The 17,546-nt window shown below is 46.0% G+C and overlaps 1 protein-coding gene across 2 annotated transcripts in view; it reads left to right on the top strand.

Moving 5' to 3' along the window:
- The window catches only part of SGSM1 (small G protein signaling modulator 1), a 1,887,833-nt gene that overhangs the window by 1,645,348 nt on the left and 224,939 nt on the right, over positions 1–17,546 (top strand). The gene's annotated exons all lie outside the window — the stretch shown is intronic.

Below are 17,546 nucleotides of genomic sequence, written 5' to 3'. Positions count from 1 at the left end.
GCTACCTTAAATTGTATTTGAGCTGTTACCAGTAGCCAGTGTATAGCTCTCCTGATAGTAGAGACGTGGTCTGTCCGAGAAACCCCTTGACAAAATTATGACTTTGACTATGGTGAGATTGTTATCTTCTGAGATGAAAGGTTTTGTGTGACTGAGCAGCCTAAGATAATATTGACCGTTTTTTTGTCATCTGATTAACATGTGCCTCTGCACTGAGGGAGGTTTCCAGATAAACGCCCAGGGTTTTTGCTTGTTCATGTATAGGGATGTTACTATCCTTGATACTAAAACCAGAGTATCTAGAGTGTACTTTAGCTCATGCCTAGAAAGAGCCAAAGAACTGAAGCTCTGTCTTACTACCATTGAGACACATCCAATGGGTGGTCATCCAATGTCCAATCATATTATAGACAAGGCACAGATTGGCAGTATCAATGTCATAATCCCCATTAAGCTCGAGTATCAGCTGTGTATCATCAGCATCGTTTGTAAAGAACACCCCATTCTCAGCGAGGAGATCACAAAGTGGCCTGATGTAGACATTAAATAGTGTAGGTGGTAGACAGGCCCCCTGGGGCATGCACAAGAAATGGGGACAGGCCCTGAAGTGGCATCACCCAAGCACACCATAGACATCCGTTAGAATAGGAACACGTGAATCCAGTCAACTTTCTCCTGTGAGCAATTCTCTATATTGGCAAGGGTGTCCAGAAGCCGTTCATGGTCTAAAAGTTTGAACGTGGCCGACAGTTCCAATAGAACTAGCAACCCTGCCTTTCCCTTGTCTAAGATCTCCTTCATATGGGTCTGAAGGTCAAGCAGAGCCGAACGAAAGCCTGATTGCCTAGCATGCAGTATGGATGTAGTGCCAAGTATACCTGAAGTTGCAAGGAGGCCATTTTATCAACAATCTTCAGCAAGAAGTGGGAGCTGGTGATGGATCTTATATTCTTTGTATCATTAGGGTCCAGACCCACTTTTTTTACTAGGGGGGGTGACAATGACTTCTTTGATGGCATCTGGGACATGCTGGTGGTGAACATAAACGTTTACAAATCGGTGCAAGAAAGGGTGAAAACACCCTTTTATTCTCTAGAATGAACTTAGAGCATAACATCTCCAAAAGAGGAAGTTGGGCACATTGTGCCCAGGGTTTTCTCCATATCAACTGTTGTGATGGGTTCGAAAAAGAAAGTGCAATGGTTTTGCTTTTGTGGTAGCTTCTGACTACTGCTTGATGAGTCAGGCCCAGGAGTGGCAGAACAAGAGGGTTTACTAGCTACTAAGACCTTTTCAATCTTGTCACATGCTTTGGTGGTTTTATCAGCAAAAACCTGTTGAACCTTAACACAGTCTTGGTTCGTTTGGGGAAATAGATGACATTTGTGCTTTAGGTTTTTCGAGTAGCTTCAGTATTTCGAAGAGTTTTCTAGTATCGTTTCCTGCCTTACTAATTTGCTAGCGAAATAATAATTATTTGCCTCATATATGGCTAGTTTGTATGAGTTCTCAAGCTTTTTCCAAATATCTTTATGTGTAACAGCATTGGTTTTCTGCCAGTTACGTTCTCCACTTATCTTTTCATTTTTGGACTGCTAGATCAAATGTAAAGCACTTGTGTACAGTGTTTTCCCTGACTGCTTTCTTTTCAGAGGAGCCACATGGTCTAAAATATGTATCATAAAGAAGCTGTTTGTTGATACCAGCACATCAGGGGAGTCGAGGTCTGAGGTAGAAGCCATATGTTTATTAAGAAACTTTTGTATGTCAAAAATGTGTAATTTCTTATAATTATGGCTGATGACATTCTTTTGGGCGTTGATCTGATTTTTTGGTACATCGGGTAGCAAAGGGAAGAAATCGATAAAGAAGCGGTCTGGCCAGATGCATGGACTCATATTGTTGATATGTATGTCCAGATTCCATGAGACTACCCAATCTAAAATATTCCCTTTGTTAGAAGTGGGTTCACTGTTTTGGACTGAGTAATCAATATTGTTGAGGCTGCATTCTAAAGAGCCAGCATCATTGTCTGCAATGTTGTTTCACCAGTTTAGTCATTTAAGTGTGAGGGTTCCAGTAATGATTCACACTTTTCTTCGATATCTTCAATATTTGGTTTTCACTGGGATGAGTATGATTATCCCCATCTTTATTCTCAGTTTTCCTCCCTGGTCTCCCGATTTCCCCGTTACCTTTATCTGGTAGGGGTAGCGTCACCAAGCCTGTGTTCAGGACAGGATCTTCCTCTGCGACTGTCAGGTTGACTTCTCTGCTCCCTGTTTCTTCTTCAGTAAGCATGATGGTGAGTGCCCTCGGATACGTCGACACCTGGGTTAGGGAGGGAATTCCAAGGGAGATGAACGATTTACGGATGGCCATAGCACCATTTTCCAAAACCTCTTTGCCACCCGGTGCCTCTGAGCGATTGCCCGTCTATCATCATTGTTCCAAAGAACAGTTACATTTTTTTTGTTGATATTCGTAATAAAACCCTTGAATTGAGAGTGGAACTCGGTGAGCTATTCACGTCATCTTTAACACGTGGTGTCAACAGTGGGATCATCCAGGCCCCATTACAGAGGCTGCCCACAGGCCGAGAAGAAGCTAAAAGGAGCATGCATCTCAAGACTGCATATCAGGGCCACAGTAGCAAGTTACGGCCTACATGAGACTGAAGATGGGATGGCCCTGCCAAGGGGGCTGGTGTTGGTCAGGACCAGATTCTATGTGCAAGTTTCTGAAGGACCCTATGCGAGAATCACCCCAAAGCCTGGCCTGGTACACAGATACTCATTGGATATCAGATCCTGAATCAAAGAGTGGGGTTACTACGGCGAGGCCAATGTCATCCGATTTAACTTGGGGGACAACACCTACCAGATACAATCCGGCAAAGTCATCAGCCAACTGGTGTGCAAGAGGATCCTGTTGCCTGAGATGAAGGCTGAGGATCTGGGGTGCACAACAAAGCCACATTTGAGAGAGGAGGGTCATGCCAAGAACAGAGTTAGGTTCCCTGGGTAGGTTAGATCCTGCACAAGTGGAATTAGTAGGAGGCCAATGAGAAGACCTTCACTAATTCGCATTCTGGAACCCCAGCCCATCCCTGAGAGTTGGGGACTCTGGGCATGAGGAGAAGACCAACCGAGCGAACAGGCGAACCCCACAGATAGCCTGAACCTGTGAGGTTTGGCAGACGATTCATTGCTGGAGATCGCAGAGAGTTCCAAGGCAGGATATTGAGAACTGGTGGCAGAAAATGAAGAGGTACAATATCCACCATTGTCTCCAGACCCTACAATGGTTGAACAGTCAGAACCCCAACCAGAAGACCTGTGGGGGAAACCTGCACATACAAAATCGGGAGGGGACAGGGATGATCAAACCTAGAGGAACCAGAGAAAGCTCATCCACCTAACGAACTTCCAGAAGCAGACTGCACTATTTCCTCAGACAACCAGGTCATTGAGGGAAAGGAAGGTTAGAGTCAATGTCTCAAAGAGGTAAAGAATTGGGAGTGAGGGAGAACATTAAAACATCTTAAGCCAGTTAGAGTGGTTATAGAAGACGGTGGCTAGGGAGAAAGGATGGACATTTGTGACAGGGTCAGGGTCATGAACCTGTGAAAAGGTGGTGGTACAGGGGCCTCCTAAAACAGAAATCACAATCAGCCCTCACCCAGGTATGCAAAGTGGGATTTGGGGCTTCTCCAGTCCCCCAACGCCCCCATTTACCACAAATGTCAACAATGGTACTACTCTGTATCTCCTAATGTGTGCCTGTTCAATTCCTGGCCACAGTTCTCTCTTCGTTATTTCAGGACTGCAAGTCCCAGAATCACCTTGGCAGCAGCCAAGAAAACCTAGACCAGAACCAAACAGGGGGAAGCAACAATACAGCAATGGAGACGACCCAGGTACCTTCACCACTTCTCTACAGCAAACAGCAACCCAGGAAAGCAGAAATATTTTAAATTAACTCGTTGAACTGAGAGTGGAAATCTGTTAAATATTCAGGCCATCTGTGACAGTTTAAGAGCATGAAAATGGAGTGTGAGAGTAGAAAAAGCCATTTCAGCAAATCCATATATGCCACAGTGCTACCAAGGATCCATCTCTGCAAGTTCACTTTCAGTTCAGAGCCATTGAGGAATGCTCGGTCAGTACGCAAATGATCTCAAAGCCTTTTTTTGGCTCCAGAAAACTCTGTGTCTTATAGGTCAGTGTTATTTTATACATAGTTTTATCAACCCAGAACAGACCACTCTCAAGGATGCAGCCAGCCACATAGTTTAACCTCCATTAGGGATCATCAGTGTGGTATAGACTGTCAGTTATGTGGTTGGGACCTTGGAGTATGCAGACACTATCAATGTTATGGCAGGCATAAAAAAAAGGATGGCGAAAACCCCTCTACCTGAAATGTGACAGTAAAATAGGCCATTTCACACACACTTCAGTATAGCCTTGTAGATATCCTTTGATGTTCACCTCCAGTTCAGGGCCACTAGCAATGCATTGTGATTCTGCAAATTATCTCAAAAGCATGCGTTATGCTCCAGAAATGTATCCTTGTCTCACAGGGTTTGTGAGAAACCTGAAGGTGTCTCACCCGCTAGTCCCCGGGGTTATGTCATCCAGGTGGCCAGGACACGGCCATCACTTTTGGATCCAATTCCTGTTGGTGGACCAGTGCGGGAGGATCACCTGGGTGAGGAGTCTTTCGGGGAGTGGGACACCGGATGGCGAGACGCGGTATCCCCTTCCCTGTAACACCTTTTCCCCAGGATTCGTAGGAGCTCAAACACCCTCCCCACCTCCACTTCACAACACAAACACTTTCACACAGACAGCTCGCTATGAGAGAAAATGGACGAATACCCGAGACGAATGCCTGACATGTCCCAATATGATAGTCAGGCAGTGTCAGGCAATTACTGACCATCACACACACCTGACTTCCATTACATTTTCCCACACAGATAAAAGGCAGAGCACGAGAGCACACTCTGAGTGAGGCAAAGCACAAAGGAAGCAGCAGTTCCAAGATGGCAGTTTAAAACGAGGCAAAAGAAGGAAAAACTGAAGATCGCAAGGAGGGAAGTGCCCTTGACCTTTTCGACGAGGAACCGTTACTTTCACAAAACCTTGAGATTAGAAAGCATAAAACCAGGAAATTAAGCTGAAGAATCCTGCGTTGTGTGTCGGAGGTACCTGGGCTCTCCCATGTCGATTATCAAGGCGGGGAGAATCGCTTGCTGCTGTGATACTGTCCTTGGCTCCTACAACAAAGCAGCACCAATGAAATCAACTCAGCCGTTGAGTTGGGGAGGCCGATACCAGTGAAGTGGGAGAATGGAAGACCAGGCTCCCGTCCTTCACCTCTCGCGCTTGGCCTAGAGGGTCACGGCCCAGACACCCGCCGCGAGAAGAGTTTGTCCATTTACCAGACGACCAGGTACCCTGGTACAGGAACATACGGATGTGTCCATCTGCCTGCCCAGCAGCCCGCACTGGCCATGCCGACACCTGCGGCTCGGATCAGCTAGACTAAAATCCACACGTCGTTAGAGATGCCATGACGACCTAGACAACGGGAAGCACATCTGTACAAATATACACACTGAACATCTCCACACCAATCTACACGAAGAACATACTCAGTGCTCTGACGTAGGCGACAGGCATATTCACGGACGAGCATCTTTATTATTTTTACATAGGCTTTCAGAATGCAGAAACGCAAGACGCATCATGAACTCATCTATAACGCTTGCTCACGCTTCTCTTGAAACCCGTTACCACCATGAGAGGTATAATGGAAACACGATACTGGTCATGGAAATATATGCTATTATAACCTAAAAGCACCTATGCACCAAACGGACTACTTATGCACCAGGCCCAAGTAGGCCTCAACCAAGAGCTCCCGTGGACATTAACAAAGCAAGAGTCAGGTTGCTGATCCTGCAGAAAGAACCCGGAGGAGCAACCAGCCAAGGTCGCAATGTTGCAAACCCACATTCCAAGAACAAATCATCAAAGGCACGATGTTGCAACCTCGCACTCCGCGCCCCAAACGATAAAGTCACGCCGGCAAATTAAACCAGACGCGCAGTATAAAAAACAATATTAATTGTGCAGAATTCTGCCTCTTTCACGGTCCCTCCCCACGTGACCAAGCCGAACCTGACGAGATGCCAAAACCCAGGAGAGAAAAGGCGTCTGGGTCCCTCGCTACGAGACACAGGCCGATACACTTGAAAGGATCAATGGACATCTACTACAGTGGGAGCGGTCAGCCTTCCACCTATGAATAAATCCTCACATTGTCTGCACGTACCCATATTGAAACATTGTTGCAATCACAGGTACACCGAGAGCTGGGAACAACGGTGGTCCCAGGCTGGGAAGCTCACGAGTGCACCAATCAGAACATGGGGCTCTTATCTCAGACGTCAGTAATATTAGCCAATCCTCAGGAGTCTTCATGTAACAATTCTTATGTATCTAATTGTAGGGACAACCCAGATATACCACCTGACTACACCTTGTCCACTAATATCATTCTCTATATGTGTACTATACTAACCCTACCACTCGAGCAACCAATTAAGAGTGTCGATAGGTTTTTTGTTAACTTTCTGAAGTGACGCAAGTAGCGCGACATAATGCAGTAAAAAGGGCCTGCGAGCCCCACGATTGTGTGTGTGTCAGGACGAACGCGTACGCTCCTTGACCCATCCCTGCCGTTTTGTCTAAATAAACAGCAGAGTCACCTTGCTCCTTGTGTGTGTCTCATACTCTATCTCATCTGGGATATACGGGAGGAGTTGGGGCCTCCCTGCCCGGAGGTCTGCGGACGGCCCGGCCGACCCCGGCAGAATTTCCCCCCGACAAGTTGGAGGCACTGCTGAGATCTGTTTAAGATCGACTTTTATTTTTAATTTTTCCAGGCACTCCCGTTGCGAGGAGGCCCGGCGGCGCGGCCCCCTCTGCCGTTGCCCCCTTCTGAGGACTACAGGACCATCGCGGAGCTGCGAGAAGACCGGACAGCGCAATCTGGATATTGGCCCCCGGGAGCCGGTTGAGAAGTATCCCGCCCGCGGTCGGCGAGTGTCCAGACGTGGTCCAGACGAGGGGAGGTGGCGAGCCGCTTGGAGGGGTGCACGCAGTCGAGCGGCCCTGCATCGAGAGAACTTGGTGAGCATGACACGCACAACAAGCAATGCGAAATTGTGAGGGAGGGGGAGGAAGTAAATAAGGGAGGAGGGAGGTATTGTACAGATGTGCGGCGAAGGTTTAACTGAGGGCTGCCAATGGAATGAATGGTAGCGGACGAGTGCGAGAGCAGTCGGCTAAGTTACGCGAAAGAGGGGGGCGGGGCACGAAAACATCACGTGCAGCCGCTCGTAAGACACTGATGGCCTAGATTGCGACTACGTGTGAGGGTGGGTGTGTGTGGTTTCCTACGATTTGACATTTATTGATCAATGAGTAGATGAGGTTCCCTATTGTTCGAGCAAGAAACTCGATAGGTAGATGACGTTTCCCTGTGGACGGTAGCTAGTTACATAGTTGCCCAAAACGGAAGATAATTGGCTGGTTAAGCCCTCCTGTTGAGGGGCGTATCACACGCGAGGCGACGCAGCGTGCGCAGTCCGGTTATATTATTGATGAGATTACCTTGTTCCAGGAGAGACAGGAAGACAGCTGTAGGGTTAGCGGGGTAGATTGCAAGTGTATTTTGAACTTAAAGAACATAACAAGAATGTACCAGTAGCTCGAAGAAATCGGTGACGTCACCAGTAGGGATTTAATAAGATATCGCGAGCACAAGAAACTTTGGGTTTGAGAGTGGTGGGGAAGAGAAACATGATAAAGGAGCGGATACGGAGATAAACGATAAACGAGTGGATCGAAAGAGGAGAAGGGGAAAGGGGCGTGGCTGCGCACGGAGAACGCCGGCCACGGCAAGTGTAAAAGGGGGAGGAGAACGGAGAAACAGGACGACTGTATAAGATCGTCGTAAGGGGTACGCAGCCGCGGGGGGCTGCGTGCGCTTCGGCCGCAGGGGGCCGTAGGGGAAGGAATATAATCTAACATCATACATATATACATATATATTTGTTTTATTATTATTATTTTTTATTTTTTATTTTTATTTTTTATTATTAGTATTGCATAATTTGTCAAAGGATTGTCGTAAATCCTCACACTTGCGGGGCAAGGTAAGCAATATAAGGTTGTATATTGTAAACTGCTAGTAAAGGGAAGGGTAACAAGGGGAGTGCCATTATGTCATACGGGAGAGGGTCGGGAGGGTGGGGGAATACCCTCACTACCCCACTACAACACATATGCACCACACTGCCACCACATAGGGAGAAATTAATTAAGTACAGCATAGAGTGGACCCAGGGGACGGACAACAAAATGTTAACACCATGGCCGCCTAATGGTAGTTTCGATCCATATGCCCAACATTCACTACTAAACCATCTGCACAATACGTACAAGGGGAAGAAGTTGGCAAACCATGTGGAAGTGTTTAACTTATGGAGGATGTTCCAGGGGTCCCGACCAGGACCAAATGGAATGTTCACTATGGGGGAAACACCGGAAGAAAAGGAGATTAAGAAAGAAGGAACGGATGGGGAAAAGGGGTGTGAAAGGACAAAGAATACGGGGAATGAAGGACAGGGAGGAGAAAAGATTGATAAATCAAACGACATAAAAAAGGAACCGAACAATGAGATACCCATAACACCGGGAGTGAAAACAGAGGGAGGAGGGTTGTACCCTTTAAGAGAATTAGGAGAAATAGAAGGACAGTTCAGGGCAGCTGAAGGATACTCGAACCCGGCATACAGCCCTCCACCATATGTGGCTCATAGGAAGATACCAATGGGGGAAGGGAGGATTGGAGAAGAGCAGACTGTAGAGATAGGAAACGATGAGTGGGTAGCTGCACAGATATTATTGAAATTACGAGGCTCACTAACTGGAGAAGAAAGGGAGGCGGTAAAGAGAACAAACGAGGATAGTGCCAGAGAGAGTGAAATGAGGGGAGAGGAGCTACTACGGCAGAAGGAAGAGATTTTGGAGGAAAGATTAGCAAAACTAAGGGATGAGCAGAATGAATTGATCAAACAACTTGAAAGGGAGGAAAGAGAGAGAGTGAGGAAAAGGAAAGAAGGTAAGAACGAATTGGAAAAATTAAGGGAACGAAATGAGGAGCAAAAGAGAGAAGCTGAAAGGGTAAAAGCAGCAGCAGATAGGGTATCAAGAGTAGTGCTGAGAGAGAAGAAGAAGGAAGAAGAAGAAAAGGAAAAGGAAATGGAAATATGGAGGAGGAGGGTACTATCAGAGACAGCTAAGAAATATGAAGAGGGGAAGGTAATAGAGAGTATAGTAGAAAGAGAAAGGGTGAAATGGGAAAGGAAGAAAGAGGATGAAAGAATATTGGAACAGATGAGCAACGAAGTAATGGAGGAATTGAAAAGGAAAAGGGAGGAAAATAGTAGGGAAATGGAGGAGAGAAGTGAAGGGGGAAGAGAAGGGAGGAGTAGGGAGAGTGAAAGATGGGGAGATGTATATAAAAGTAGAGAGGTAGCAACAACATCAGCACTAGGGGGAACAGTTGGTAACAACGAAAGGGGAGAAAGAGACCTAATAGACTTAAAAACAGTAACAATAAAAGGAAAAAAGGCAGAGTGGGGGGTGCCATTTATGAATGACTTTTGCAGTGAGGAGGAAGAAGGAGTGGAGAAGGATGGAAGAAAGAGTGAAAGGGAAAGCTTAGATAAGCTATACCTCACTAGAACAAACATAGATTCGCCCTGGATGAGTAGAAGATGGGAGGAGCTGGAGAGAAGTAAGGAGGGAGTGAAAAGAATAGGGGAAACACAAACCCATGAAACCACGCCACCCACATCCCCATCACGCCCTCCCACGTCACACCCTACATGTTCAACCACCGCGCGCTCACTGCACAGAATAAAGCTCGCGCCCTTCATGAACGAACTTACACCTTATGCATGTCGGCTTAGGGACCTCCCTAGTCGCAGGCAAGACAGACAAATAAACATACCCATATTGAACACAGGAATTGACGAAAAAAGGGGAAAGGAAGAAGAGGGAGGTAGGAGCAGAGGTAGTAAGGAAGAATTTGAAGTAGTAAAGGAAACGGGGGAAGAGGAGGGGTGTGAAGACTCAATATTATGGAGCGTAAAGGGTGACACAAGACAGAATTTAATGCCACTGTTGGAGAGAGGAGGGGTTAGACCACAGTATGTACCTTGGAAACATACGGATAAAGAAAATATAAAATGTAGGCTCCCATCACTAAGTGGAGGTGCGGGTAAGTGGACATATGAAATGGAAAAACACACCGCAGGACAGAAACTAGCAGTAGGAGATGTGAAGGGCCTGTTAATATCAATATTAGGGGATAGAGCGGATGACATTTGGAAAAGAGCAGGATTCCATGGGGTAACAATAACGAACACATCGCATGATGGGGCACCATTTGCAAACTGCAGACATGCGCTATGGCAGGCACTGAGAGTGCAGTACCCAGACACATCAGACATAGGAGCCATTACTTCCCGTAAGATGGGTGAAAATGAGGATCCTGTTGATTATATCCAGGATATTCAAGAGAAGTGGCGCATGGAAACTAGAGAACAATGGGACAAAACACCAGCCATATTTTATCATATACTAGTACAAGGGCTCCCAGAAGGAGTTCAGAAACAACTAAAGAAAGTAGTGGGGATGGAAGCAAAACCATGGCCAGAAATACAACTGACTATAGTACATCACTGCAGGACATGGCAAGGAAAAATGAAACAAAAGGAAGAGGACAGGAAAACAGAAGAGGCCAAACTAGTACAGAAAAAACTTACTAAATACACAATGGAAGGGGCACTAATAACTACGCCCACACCAGTGGCCCAAAGCCCAACGCAAGTAGTGGCTGCACAAGATCCCGCTCAAATAGCGCCTCCACAAGGTGTAATACAGCAAGTGCCGCCTCTGCAATTACACGCACCAAACATGGGAGGAGGGTACCCAATGCAAGGAACTGGGTATTATAGTTATAACAGAGGGAGAGGAGGGTTTATGAGGGGGAGAGGATACGGATATAATACCCAACAACAGGCTGGGGGACTTAGAAATTACTACCCCACAGGGCAACCCGTATACCAGGACAACACAGGGAGCTTCCCATGGCAAAGCAGGGAACCACCGTGTGTTGGAGCTGCGGACTATTAGGACACATGTCACGTACATGTAGGGTCAGGCCAGGAACACCAGCATGGAATGAACAAGCACAACCTAGGACCTCACAAGAACAGCAGGGCATACAACGACAGCAGATGTCACAACAAGGGAGTGACCCACAACAACAAACAACACAACAGCCACAAACCTATTCACTGCCACAACAACAAATAACACAGCAACTGCCACCGCCACAACAACAAGTAGCGTTAATACAACCACCACCCCAAACTCAACAAACGAAATTGGGTAGGGTGACGGTGTTGGGACACAACCCTTACACAGGGAATGGCCAATCATTGTACCCCCAATAGGTCAGCCCACAGACGGCCTTGGTGTGTCCCATCCTGTCAGTAACACCTAATAGTGCGGAGGAACCACGCATAGAGGTAACGATAGGTGACAAAAAATTATCATTCCTTGTTGACACCGGGGCAACCCGGTCTTGCATAAGGGAAGGTAAATTTAAGATGTCAGGCGAAGCCATGAACACCCAAGGATTTTCTGGGGCTAAAGGGTTGGTTCCATTTACTGATAACGTTCCCTTATCTATTGGAGATTATGATCTGTCAGTCCCACTTTTGTATTATAGTGCCTCACCAGTAAATATACTGGGGAGAGACATAATGAACAGGTTGAATATGACGATCTCCTTTACAGAGGATGGCATAATTTGCTCTACTCCAGGGATTAACATGCTCGCAGCACGACAGATTTTGCAAGCATACTGTGGACAGACAGCGATTAGGGCGGAGCCAGTAGATGGCGAGCTATTCCAGTATGGCACAGACATGGCATTTGCATGGATGCCAGGGATAGAAGGGAAAATATGGAGGAGGCCAGCAGCCTATCTGTTCCGACCAGAAACACCAGTTAATGAACTGGAAGGGAAGGTGTTTGTAATGGACATTGAGAGCATTATTGCAACAGCTGATTATGTTGCTGTGCACGCCCAAGATAAAGAAGGGAGAGCATGGAGGGCGGTGATAGCACTAGCAGAAGGATGTAGGCTGACCCAGGTGTCAGATGAAGAGCTGTTCTCAGAAGAAAAGGAGGAAGATGAAATGGTGTTCATGATGAGTGTAGAAATATGGCTAAGAGTGGCTCACAAACAAGTAGCACAGAAAATTGCAATGGCACTTGAGGCACCCGCAGGCACCCCAGTCCCATTTTTTAAGGAGGATATGTCAAAGGTGCCCAAATCATTATGGACTATTAGCCCTTATGACGTGGGATGCATAAAAAGCATAGGGGGTGTAAGGATAAAATTGAAAAAAGGTGCCATACTACCAAGAGTGAAACAGTACCCATTGTCAAAAGAGGCAGATGAGGGCATATATGAAACCATAACGGCCCTTATAAACAATGGCATATTGGTCCCCTCAGAATCACCATGTAACACAGCTGTGTACCCGGTGCGCAAGGCTAAAGGGGGGTCTTGGCGCTTCATACAGGACCTCAGACCCTTGAACAACATAGTAGAAGCAGAGTATCCAGTAACAGCAAACCCGGCCACAATATTGTGTGGCATTCCAGCAGAAGCATCACGATTTACAGTGATTGACCTTAAAAATGCTTTTTTCTCAATACCATTACACCCAGACTCACAAGATTTGACAAGCTTCACTTACCGAAATACAAAGTGGAAACATACCAGATTACCACAGGGGTATTGTGAATCACCCTCAATTTTCAATAGAGTAATACAGATGGATTTGGGTAACGTTGAGGTGGAAAGCACAGTGTTACAGTATGTGGATGACATAATAATTTGCAGTACAAACGAAAGTAAATGTAGAGAGGACTCCTTAAAAATGTTGACAATATTGGCTGAAAAGGGGTACAAGGTAGACATGGAAAAGATACAATACTGTCAGGAACAGGTACTTTACATTGGCCAACTGATATCCCAACATGGGAGAAGGATTGCACCACAAAGAGCACAGGCCATCTCAAGCACTCCCGTGCCACAGACTGTGAGAGAACTGCAGCAATTTCTGGGGCTGTGCAACTACTGTAGAGCATGGGTATTTGATTACAGCTCATACATAGGACCCCTGCTTGAGGGTTTGAAGGAAGCAAATAAAGGGGAGAAAAAGTTGGGATGGACTATGGAAATGAGGGAGGCATTTGACGAATTGAAAGACGCGATATCAACTGCTCCAGTACTGGCATCCCCAGACTATGAGCGACGCTTTTTTATATTTTCACATTGCGACTCAGCAGTAATGAAAGCAGTATTGGCACAAAAAACGAGCATGGGCTATAAACCAGTAGCATTTTACAGCGGGCACTTAGACCCTGTGATGTTAGGCCACTTCCCTTGTGAACAAGGTCTTACTGCAGCTGCTTTTGCAGTAGAAAAAGCATCAGCATTAACTATGGGGTGTCCAACTACACTGTTTGTGGAACATGCACTATTTGCGATATTGAATAAACCTAAGTCCACACTAACGACACAGAGGGCATCAGGTTATGAGATTATTTTGTCTAAAGCTGAACTAGCAATTGTTAGATGTAGCACGGTTAACCCTGCAAGGTTCCTAGCAGAAGTAATTGAAGAGGGAGATTACGCCCACGACTGCACCCAAATAACTAAAATGTACTCATGTACTAGAAAAGTTGAAGAAAACGCACTAGAGGGAGGTGAGCTTTTGTTTATTGATGGGTCATCAACTATTGATCAAGGAGATGGGATACGAAGGACTGGGGCAGCAGTAGTAAAAATGATGGAGGCGCCGGTGTGTGTGGCTATGAAGTGTGTACAACTACCACAGCATTACTCTGCTCAAGCCGCGGAACTGGTTGCACTAATATTGGCATTAAAGGAAAGTTTTAATAAAAGAGTAACCATATATTCCGACAGTGCATATGTTACATCCACTGTCCACTCAGGGTTATCAAAATGGAGAAGAAGAGGGTTTAGGAGAGCTGATGGCACTCCAGTACAACATGCCCTCTTGTTGGCTGAACTAATTGAAGTAATAAACGACCCCCAAGAACTAGCCCTAGTCAAATGCACCGCACACACCAATGGTGAAGACTACGTCTCAAAAGGGAATGCAGCAGCAGACGCACATGCGAAATATGCTGCATACTTTGGTGAGATATGGAACCCCACAGACTCACAGAGAGCGAGAGGGAGGGGAATAGCTAGGGAGATGTTAATAAGAGAAGGGTACACCCATCTCCCAGCCACACAGATTATGGAGCTACAAGCGGCTGCACCAATGGCCGAAAAAGAAGTATGGGTGAAAAGAGGATGTACAATGTCACCAACCGACGCACTATGGCGCCAGGGTGGCACTGGGAAAGTTGTAATACCGTTAGCACTGTTAAATACCGCCCTGAGCCAATAACATCACCCTGCCCATACAGGCAAGGAAATAATAGCAGCACGAATTAGAGAAGATTGGTTTTGTCCTGAGTTAAACTCTCATGTGTCAAATTTTATCAGCAATTGCCTCACATGTCAACAGTTTACGGCCGGTCATACTCTAAAAGTGATAAGAGGTACCATACCCCGGCCAGAAGGACCTTTTCGGCACCTTCATATTGACTATGTTGATATGATCAACATATGTCAAGGTAATAGGTATATGATTGTAGTAGTATGCCCATTTTCCAGGTGGATTGAAGCAGGGCCCTGTTCACACCCTGATGCGTTTAGAGCAGCCAAATTCATAGTAAGGGAGGTTTTCCCCAGGTGGGGAGTGTGCGAGGTGTTAAGATCAGACAACGGCCCACATTTCGCAAACGAAATGTTCCAGCATATCACATCCCTGCTGAACATTAAACACAAATTTGCATGTGCATACCACCCACAGGCTAATGGTGTATGTGAACGCCTGAATGGCTTATTGAAGGAGGCAATTGCAAAAATACAACAAACAACAAAGAAAAGTTGGTTGTATTGCCTTCCGTTAGCTTTATTTGAACTGAGAAATAGGCCAGGGTCCGACCACCACCTCACCCCTCACGAAGTGGTTACTGGACGTCAAATGCGCCTTCCCCTAACCCCAACGTCAAGGGCATTCACAGACCACGAAAGTTCAGCGAGTGTGTTAGGTGATGAAATGTATCAATATGTGTCTTCTTTGATTACTAGTGTCGTGTTTGTGTCTCAACAGCTCGAGCGCACACGGGGCGGGTCTACCATCAATAAAGAAAAAGGCGCAAGTACTGAATTGGGAAAGGAGAACTTGTGCAAACTTGCCAAAGGTGACCACGTACTACTTCGCAATTTCAATAGAAAGTGGAACGAGAAGAGGTTCACTGGCCCCCATCTGGTAGAGGATGTATCAACAAGAGCAGTAAAACTAAAGGATAAGCGTGCCTGGAACCACCTACATGACGTAAAGATCTACAAACTGCAGACCCGCCCCAGCGCCAACGACAGGTCCATTGGAAGAACAGCAACAACATCCCCGACAGCGGAAGAAAGTTCCACCACAGACAACAACCCAATTGTTCCCTCGGAGACGATAACTGACGAAGAAAGGGGTGATCCCCATACTGCCCACCCCATGGTCACACGCTCAAAGAGTAAAAATACTTCCGCCATCTGAGCGCAAAACCCCCCCCATTGACTGCTAAGTACAGTTGTAACTAAAACTGAAGGACATTGCTTGCACCAATACACATGTAAACACGTGAATGTTCTTTTTTTTTCTCTCGCACATACAGGAACTGCGTAATATTGTATTGTTAAGAAAAGCTAATTAACAAGTTCAGTGTACAGGCGTAGATGGTGCTGCCAGACGATAACTACCCAGAAGAATTGTCACACCAATTTGTATACGAAATAAAAAGGCCAACATACCTAAAAAGGAGAAGGGTACGTGTCTACTACACAGCCTTCCTCCTGGCCATAGAATATTACATGCCCCACCTCCGCCCATACTTGCCAGTCCTAAGAGACCGATCACTTAGAGTAGCGTGGGAGCAGCTCTTCGCCTGGGCACTGAATGACTACTTGATAGGGAGAGCTTAAAGGAAACAAAACTAACATTTTAATAACGAGCACTTTTGAGAATTTTTAGGCGGGCAACTTTAACGTCACAAGAATACGCTGCCAGGACTGCAGCAAGGTAAGAGCAAAATGCCGGTGAGATTAGCATATGTAATAAAAATAATAGGGATTTTTATGATCACCGGGTTCTTGGCTGCCTCTGTCTGGCAGTACAGCTATGCTATCAATTTTATTGCTGCACCCAAACATAATATACCCCTGTTCCCTGCTGCAACAGGTGTTACGTCAGGTGGTAATAGTAACATTGCACCCAAGCAAAATAGAGTTAAACGCAGCACATACTCAGACAATAAAGGTATTGATAGTTATGTACAAGATTCAGCACACGTCGCAAACAACATATGGTACCAGCACATGACCCGCATTGGTAAGCAGACAACTGAGGATAGCTGTTACGTTTGCTCATTAATACCATACGCCATGAGCGCTTCACGAACATTTGTTGCCACAGAAATAGATGAAAAGACAGCACAGTGCATAATATATTTGGCCCTGTTCCAAACGAAAGGAAGATTTCAAGGAACAGTAGTGCACATGACATGGAAAACACGAGACTCATACCCATATGAAAACAACTTCCTCAAGACCTATCTGAGTTATCACAAGACCAGTTTACATGCTGAAGCATTCAGATACATAACAAGTGGCCCTGCAAAAGGAGAAACAAAGAAGGTAACACTGCAGTATCTACCATGTGATTGGTACGCCACTGAAGTTCCGGGTAAACAAGGATGCTGGGAGAGGCCGCTACTGACGATAACAGGAAAGGTGTATCTGGGCAACAGCTGGGAGATAGGAGTGATTGGCAGCAACATGGTAACAAAAGAAACTATCTCAACCATCGAGACACACAATCATCGATGTTGGACGACGTGGATCAAGTATGTACCAATGCTCACGTGGATAGAAGAAGATGAAGACCCAATAACAATACTACCATTGACGGCGCCCAAAGTATGCTACCAGCATAAAGGAGAGGTGGACGTAGGATATAACACCAATTGTGCAAGCGTGATGGAGTTACCTGAGGGGGGAGCGGGAACAGCAGTAATAATGGACCATTATTGGGCCTGTGGAGAAAAGGCATATCATACACTGCCTCCCCTGTGGAATGGTGTGTGCACAATGGTACACGTCAATGTACCATCACTAGTGGTACCTAAGAAGAATGTCGATGTGGCGAAATTTCCTAAAATGGATGAAGGGGATAAGAGAAGAAAGAG

Source organism: Ambystoma mexicanum, chromosome 10 (genome assembly GCF_040938575.1).
Source record: "Ambystoma mexicanum isolate Mex_15411 chromosome 10, UKY_AmexF1_1, whole genome shotgun sequence".
NCBI classification, from domain to species: domain Eukaryota; kingdom Metazoa; phylum Chordata; class Amphibia; order Caudata; family Ambystomatidae; genus Ambystoma; species Ambystoma mexicanum.
This window is presented reverse-complemented; position numbering and strand designations above follow the sequence as displayed.